This window comes from Limulus polyphemus, unplaced genomic scaffold, assembly GCF_000517525.1.
Source record: "Limulus polyphemus unplaced genomic scaffold, Limulus_polyphemus-2.1.2 Scaffold2288, whole genome shotgun sequence".
NCBI lineage: Eukaryota > Metazoa > Arthropoda > Merostomata > Xiphosura > Limulidae > Limulus > Limulus polyphemus.
Genome location: NW_013667898.1, coordinates 1 through 8,014, shown reverse-complemented (window position 1 = coordinate 8,014; position 8,014 = coordinate 1). Strand labels below are relative to the sequence as shown.

The 8,014-nt window shown below is 33.9% G+C and overlaps 1 protein-coding gene across 3 annotated transcripts in view; it reads right to left on the bottom strand.

Annotated features, from left to right (window-relative positions):
* Positions 1-4,995, bottom strand: part of LOC106466522 (octopamine receptor Oamb-like) — a 9,718-nt gene extending 4,723 nt beyond the window's left edge. The window contains exon 1 of one of the 3 annotated variants that reach the window (XM_013926814.2): positions 4,821-4,995. The gene's annotated coding sequence lies outside the window, so the exon portion shown is untranslated. Of the gene's footprint in view, positions 1-1,820; positions 2,249-4,820 lie in introns of those variants that run through there. The other 2 variants (XM_013926813.2, XM_022394549.1) reach the window with 2 other exon arrangements.
* Positions 4,996-8,014: the final 3,019 nt, after the last annotated feature.

Below are 8,014 nucleotides of genomic sequence, written 5' to 3'. Positions count from 1 at the left end.
TATATATATATATATATATATAGGTATGTTCACTATGTGTTGTTGACGAGAGTTGTTCGTCACATGAAAAGAGGATGACAGTTAATTTTTTTCTCAGACGACACTCTATCTTTAATGGTAATACCATGACAGTTAATTTTTTTTAGGACGATACCCTATCTTTAATGGTGATACCATGACAGTTAATTTTTTTTCTAGGACGATACCCTATCTTTAATGTTAACAACAAAACGGTTATTTTTTTCCAGGACGATACTCTATCTTTAATTCTAATACCATGACAGTTAATTTTTTTTCTAGGACGATACCCTATCTTTAATGGTAATACCATGACAGTTAATTTTTTTTTCTAGGACGATACTCTATCTTTAATGTTAACAACAAAACGGTTATTTTTTTCCAGGACGATACTCTATCTTTAATTGTAATACCATGACAGTTAATTTTTTTTCTAGGACGATACCCTATCTTTAATGTTAACAACAAAACGGTTATTTTTTTCCAGGACGATACTCTATCTTTAATTCTAATACCATGACAGTTAATTTTGTTTCTAGGACGATACCCTATCTTTAATGGTAATACCATGACAGTTAATTTTTTTTAGGACGATACTCTATCTTTAATTGTAATACCATGACAGTTAATTTTTTTCTAGGACGATACTCTATCTTTAATTGTAATACCATGACAGTTAATTTTTTTCTAGGACGATACTCTATCTTTAATGGGTTTCTTGTCTATCAACTAGTGCCCATGTCCTTTGAATAGCTTTGCTCAAATATACGAAAACAAACAAACTCTTATATGGCTTCTTCGCCTTATAAATTCACGATTTTCTTTAAAAAAAGATTTAAAAAGAGGAAGTCTTATATTTACTTCAAATATTTTGTTTTTTCAGGATACGACCTTAAAACTGAAATTCTTTTTATTTTTATGAAAGCTAATGTTATCACCATCAAAGATAGAGTATCGTCCTAGAAAAAAATTAACTGTCATGTTATTATCATTAAAGATAGAGTATCGTCCTGGAAAAAATTAACTGTCATGGTATTCCTTCAAAAGTTAACTACCATCAAAAAATTATGTAAATCATTACTATCCTGGATTTCCAGGTTGAAAACGAGTTATCGGAGACTGTGTCTCTGATATGGGTCCACTGTTCGAATCCCGTTACTTTAGGGCTGTTGGTTCGTTTTAATAGTGGCTGTCAAGTACCACTGTTCAATAAGAAAAGAGTATTTCAATAGCTGTCTAGTTGCCTTCCTGAATAAAATCAATCAATATTTTGAGTTCAAACTCGGCTTGACTTCTGCCAAAAAAGACAAAAACTGCTCTCTGGTGTATTCAAAATTACACACACACACACATAAATACACAACTGGAAACAGGAATTTTCAGAAACAGATTCTTCATGTTTAGATAGGCTAAACAGTTATGCCAAAGTTATTCAGAAGTAAAAATCATAACTTGTTTTCCTTTAAGCTGTTGTTTTATAGCTTAGATCGTGAAGATAAGTTGGTTTATAGTTTAGTGTTTTTTTATAGAAGAGATTTCATCGTATAAAGCCTCTTCTGTAATCAGGAAATATAAAAAAAATTAAAATATAAAAAAGGAGATAACGCTGTTGTACTTCATCATAAATCATGTAAAATGATCTGTTGCTTTTTTTTAATTTTTTCGTACTTAATTATCAATTTCAACAGCCTAACCATTAAGTTTTGGATAACATAAAAAAAAGTTAAAAATAAAACATATATAATTTCCTGGACTGCGAAACATATCTATAGTTAATTAGTCAAACATTTATATAGCCTTACTTAAGTTAGGATTCTTATCCTTGGCAGCCGGTTTGTAACTTCAATCTAGAGTACCAGATGCTTCGTATTTCTCTCTTTGCATCAAACTCGAGAACGTCCTTGAACACTCGGTTTTTCCTTTAGAGAGTCTCTAACATTTGTTGCTTTAGGTTCCAAACTGTGTTACTAGGGCAACCCCCTTGTCACTAGGGGATTAAATTCCGTCTTCCCTTGTTTACTTTGTTTAACTCAAGAAAGGAAATAATTTTGCTCAACTGATCACTTACATAACTATATAAGGAAAATGCCGTAACTGTAATTACGAGGGAACTTTATGATACGACACGTACAACACTCGTGCAAGCACTAGCCTAACTCTGACTTGTAATAGCAAGGTCAAACTGAATGCACTGAGGAACTAATCTTTATTATGCGTTAACCAAGAAGTTATTATGCAACATCCTAAAACCAGTGTCTGATAAGGTTGAGGGAGACGTATGGTGCGTAAAATCTTAAGATGGCGGTAGCCCTTCCGGATAAGGATGACAAAATATCCGGACTAACCGCCACTTCCAGGGATTTGTGATTATACCAGTTGTGAAATTCATCGTAATCGAATTTGTTAGTTTCGTGAACGTGATTTTTCTTATATTTCTACATTCTGAATAGAAGTTAAATACGATAAGCTGTGTCCCTCCACCACTGAGTGAGTCCTATTGCTGCTGATACCTTTTTTTACTGGAATAGATTTTACATCCCCACTCTACTGTTCGATTTATACACAATGTTATTTGTTTTGGGCCTAATCGTTTTAATTATTCGATCTTTTTAACAATCACGAAATATAAAACCGACCTATAAATGCTGACTGAACACTTTAGCAAAATTGGTGACAACATTAAGAAATGGTTAAAGATTGAAGCAAGTGCCTTCCATTTGCTAGTGAAGTCTGAACACTTTAGCAGAATTGGTGACAACATTAAGAAATGGTTAAAGATTGAAGCAAGTGCCTTCCATTTGCTAGTGAAGTCTGAACACTTTAGCAGAATTGGTGACAACATTAAGAAATGGTTAAAGATTGAGGCAAGTGCCTTCCATTTGCTAGTGAAGTCAATAGCATGTCGTATCCAAGCACATGATGGCCCAACACGTTGGAAATTATAATATTTCACCCACTGATTGAAGATACATACGTTTAAATCACAACATATGTATTAGATCTTATACATACATTTATGTTCCATACACCTCCAATACTGACTTACGGTCACGGCAAATCAAGTTTCATCTCCAGTTGGCTCATACTGTATCTCGCAATTCTTGAAAATAAAAACATAATCACGCGGCGGTTACGACAATTCATCTTCAAGAGGCGCAGGCATTACATCAATATTTTATGTAAAGTAACATAACTTGTTTGACAGCGCCATCTAGTGGCTTTAAAATCATAAATGTATCTTCAACTGTCAAAGAATATTGACGGGAGAATCATAAATAAACATACAAAAGTTTAGGTATACCAAACTGTTTCAACTCCTGTTGTAAACACTGTTAGGAATACTATTACGCTTCTTCTTTGAGCAAAACAATATGTTATTGTAGTACTTTATCACGGCTAACCCTTCTATTAGTAACGTTCAATAGCGAGCAACTTAAGACATATCATAATGGAACAAACCATTTTTTTACTTCTTTATTGTTAAGCACAAAACTAAACAATGGGCTATTTGTTATAAGCCCTCAGCTATCGGGGGGGGGGGGCAAATGGGATTATGTAAATCACTTACATGCCCTGAAATCCGAAATATTAGTATCATTTATCAGTATAACTCCTGGTGTAAAATTTCCTAAAACTTTTTTCTACTGATGAAGAGCTTATGGCTAAGGTTTGTTTGTTTGTATTTAAGTACAAAGCTAAACAATGGACACACCGCTGTGCCACTGGGAGGGGGCTATGGTTAAGGCCCACAAATTTGTGATTATAAACATAAAATGCTTCACTAGCCCCATATATATGCGTATATTTATACACTGTAGTGTTACTTCACGGTATCTTGTATTCGAAACTTCCATACTGCCCTTTTCTTTAACGTATTTAATAATACGGTGACTACTATATCTGCACAAAAGTTAAATGCTATATCTACATTAAAACTAGTCCTGTAGTAGATCGTGGACATACGTTTTATGTTCTAAAGCCCTTGGAAATAAAACTCAAATCACACGATATATATTAGATCTTATACATACGTTTATGTTCTACACCCTAAGAAACAAAACTCAAATCACAACATATATATATTAGATCTTATACATACGTTTATGTTCTACACCCTAAGAAACAAAACTCAAATCACAACATATATATATTAGATCTTATACATACGTTTATGTTCTACACACCCTAAGAAACAAAACTCAAACTACAACATATATATATTAGATCTTATACATACGTTTATGTTCTACACACCCCAAGAAACAAAACTCAAATCACAACATATATATTAGATCATATACATACGTTTATGTTCTACACACCCCAAGAAACAAAACTCAAATCACAACATATATATTAGATCATATACATACGTATTTGTTCCACACACCCTAAGAAATAAAACTCAAACTACAACATATATATATTAGATCTTATACATACGTTTGTGTTCTACATGCTCTTAGAAATAAAACTAAAACCACAACATATATATATATATATTAGATCTTATACGTACGTTTATTTTCTACATGCTCTTAGAAATAAAACTCAAGCCACATAATTTCACATCTTAACACACGTTTTGTTCCCAACCTCCAAAATGACAAGTTAACACGGTCTATATCGTTAACTGCATAACTCTAAAACTAAAGATCAGTCTTAATAACACGATTCATGAATGATTTTAAAGAACGAAACTGTTGTAAATAACATATTCTCTTCTTACAACTTGGCATATTTGTTTAAATAGTTTGATCTCTTTAAGTTATGGAATAAAATGATATTATACGAAAAATTACCTCTTTTTTAAAATTCTGGTTGATATTTACTGGAAAAAAAACTTCTGATTTATCAAGATCTTCTTGATAAGTCAAACCCGATCTGAGAAAGAGGGCAAGAATGGGGAATTTTCAGGTTTCCTTCCTAACACGACGTTGTTTAAGAAACTTTGCGTGACTCGAATACTGAGAAACTCTAACGAATCGCAAACTTGTTACGCGTATTTATCTAACTTCCAAGAGACTATTATTAAAAGCGACCAATAAAGATGAAAGACTTCATTTGAAAATCTATAAAAAAAAAGTGATTTGGAAAAACCAACACATTTACTTTTTTTTATGCGCATTTTATTCTTTTCTTGCGTCACTGTAATATAAGGATGAAATATAAATTCCCAACATATCTTATTTAAATACCCTGCACGTGTGAATATAAATATTCGAGGGCACGTGGAGGAGAGGTGCTAATCCGAAGTTCAACTGGACTACACGCAGGAAGCAGTATTGATAACCTGTAGATGAAACGTGCGGTTGAAATAATAATTAACATGAAATACGTTTAATATATCCTGTAACTGTGAAACACGTAGGAAATCACGTGAACAATAGACAATCACTGACAGTTCGTTGCTGTTTTTATGTGTAGAATATGCATTTGGTCACCCCTCCCTCCAGCGGTAAGTCTGAATGCTTATAATGCTAAAACCTGGAGTTCGATACCCGTGGTGTACATAGCACAGATAGACCATTGTGTAGTTTTGTCCTTAATAACAAACAAACAAATGCACTTTGTTGATAAACTTAAAATTTCTGAAAATGTAGGTCAATTTCTACAAATGTCTTTTAAAAAGCTGATATTTTTTTTATTTCTTCTGGTCAATATACGTTTTCTATAACGTATTAGTCCCCCAGTCGCTAAGCGTTAAGTCTCAGAGCTTATAATGCTAAGAATCGGGTTTCGATACTCGCGATGTGCACAGCACAGATAGCCGTTTATGTAGTTTTATGCATAATAACAAACAAACATAAATAACTTAATAAAATGATTTGACTATCAACTTCGGTGTTTGTTGTTTTCAAACTGACAAATGGGTTTATCGACCGTATTAGAGGCCTTAATATTCATGAATAGACAGTCATTCCTAATTTAGCTTTAATGTGCATAGAATATAGGTGTCACATTTTTGACTCGGCATTACAACTAATTCTGTCATGTAGTTCATGCATTCTTTGTTCCATTGAAGGAAAGAAATGATGTCACCCATGTTTTGGCTTTACCATGTTACACTCTTTCATGAGACATCTGCTTGATCAATTAATCATTGCTAGCTCCAGATGATGGCTGAACTGGTGTCGTACAAGTCAGTATTAGTTCCCTCTCCTAGTACATTACAGCTAGCTCTGTCATGGTGTCCTCCTGGTAAAATCTAAGACCCTGGCCACTAAAGGCTTGGATAGCTTTTTATTGCAACTAAATTTGGTCCAGTTGTCATCCTTCTCACCCTCGATTAGCCCAAACACCACATCTACAACCAGAATAGGCTTACTAGTTAATCAAGATACACACTAAAAATGAGATTATCAGTGGTCAAGAAAGTGGCTTTTTTATAGTCCATATCGAATTTGAAAATGACATTTCAGTTTATTGTATGATAAGTTAGAAGCTGAGAAAATGGAATAGAGTTAAAGGTAATCTGACTTGTCACTTGTAGATCTCTTGCAAACGTCTCCAGTGCCAGGCTTCATGATAGAATGTATTATTTAGTAAGACACAACCGCTGGCTAAAATTACCATTATCTGACATCACAGGAAGCTTCCCACCCTTGCTTGTCTAGTGTAGCAAACACAATACAATGTCTAATAGGACTTTCCACTCTTGTTTGATTAGTGTAACAGACAGATCATTAGGGCCAACAGGGCTTTTTGACCCTGGTTTGGTTGCTGTACCACACGGATCACCAGGTCCAACAGGGTTTTCCACTCTTGCTTGGTTACTATAACAGGCGAAACACCAGGCCCAACAGGGCTTCCCATTCTTTCTTGGTTATTGTATTATACAGAACAGCAGATCCAACAGGGCTTCCCATCCTTCCTTGGTTAGTGTAACAGACAGATCATTAGGGCCAACAGGGCTTCAAGCCCTTGCTTGATTAGTGTACCAGACGGAACACCAGGTCCAACAGGGTTTCCCACCTTTGCTTCGTTAGTTTAGCAAATGGAACACCAGGTCCAACAGGGTTTCCCACTCTTGCTTGGTTACTATAGGAAACTGATCACCAGGTCCCAAAGGGCTTCCCATCCTTGCTTCGTTAGTGTAGCAAACGGAACATTAGTTCCAACAACGCTTATCACTTTTGCTTGGTTAGTGTAGCAGATGGAACACCAGGTCTAACAGGGCTTTCAACTTTTGTTTCTTTAGTGTAGTAGAAGGAACATCATGTCCAACAGGGTTTCACACTCTTGCTTGGTTACTATAGCAGACAGATCACCAGGTCCAACAGGGCTATGAAACTATTATCAAAATCATTATATCTGTTGCGAAAATTTAACTTACCTCTGAAAGGAGATTAAACATAACTTTAATAAGACAAAGTAATGCCAATCTTGGCTTACTTTTAACTTCAAAACTAGACTCACGTAACCCACAAAAAAATGTGCAATCAAACTATAATTTTAATGAATAAATATCGAGAAAATATCCTGTAACATCTACAAAGCTTGGAAAAATGTGCAATTAAACTACAATTTTAGTGAATAAATGTCGAGAAAATATCCTGTAACATCTACAAAGCTTAGGAAAATGTGCAATTAAACTACAATTTTAGTGAATAATAATCGAGAAAATATCCTATAACATCTACAAAGCTTTGAAAAATGTGCAATTAAACTACAATTTTAGCTTGGGAAAATGTGCAATTAAACTACAATTTTAGTGAATAAATATCGAAAAAATATCCTGTAACATCTACAAAGCTTGGAAAAATGTGCAATTAAACTACAATTTTAGTGAATAAATATCAAGAAAATATCCTGTAACATCTACAAATCTTGGAAAAATGTGCAATTAAACTACAATTTTAGTGAATAAATATCGAGAACATATCCTGTAACATCTAGAAAGCTTGGAAAAATGTGCAATTAAACTACAATTTTAGTGAATTAATATCAAGAACATATCCTGTAACATCTAGAAAGCTTGGAAAAATGTGCAATT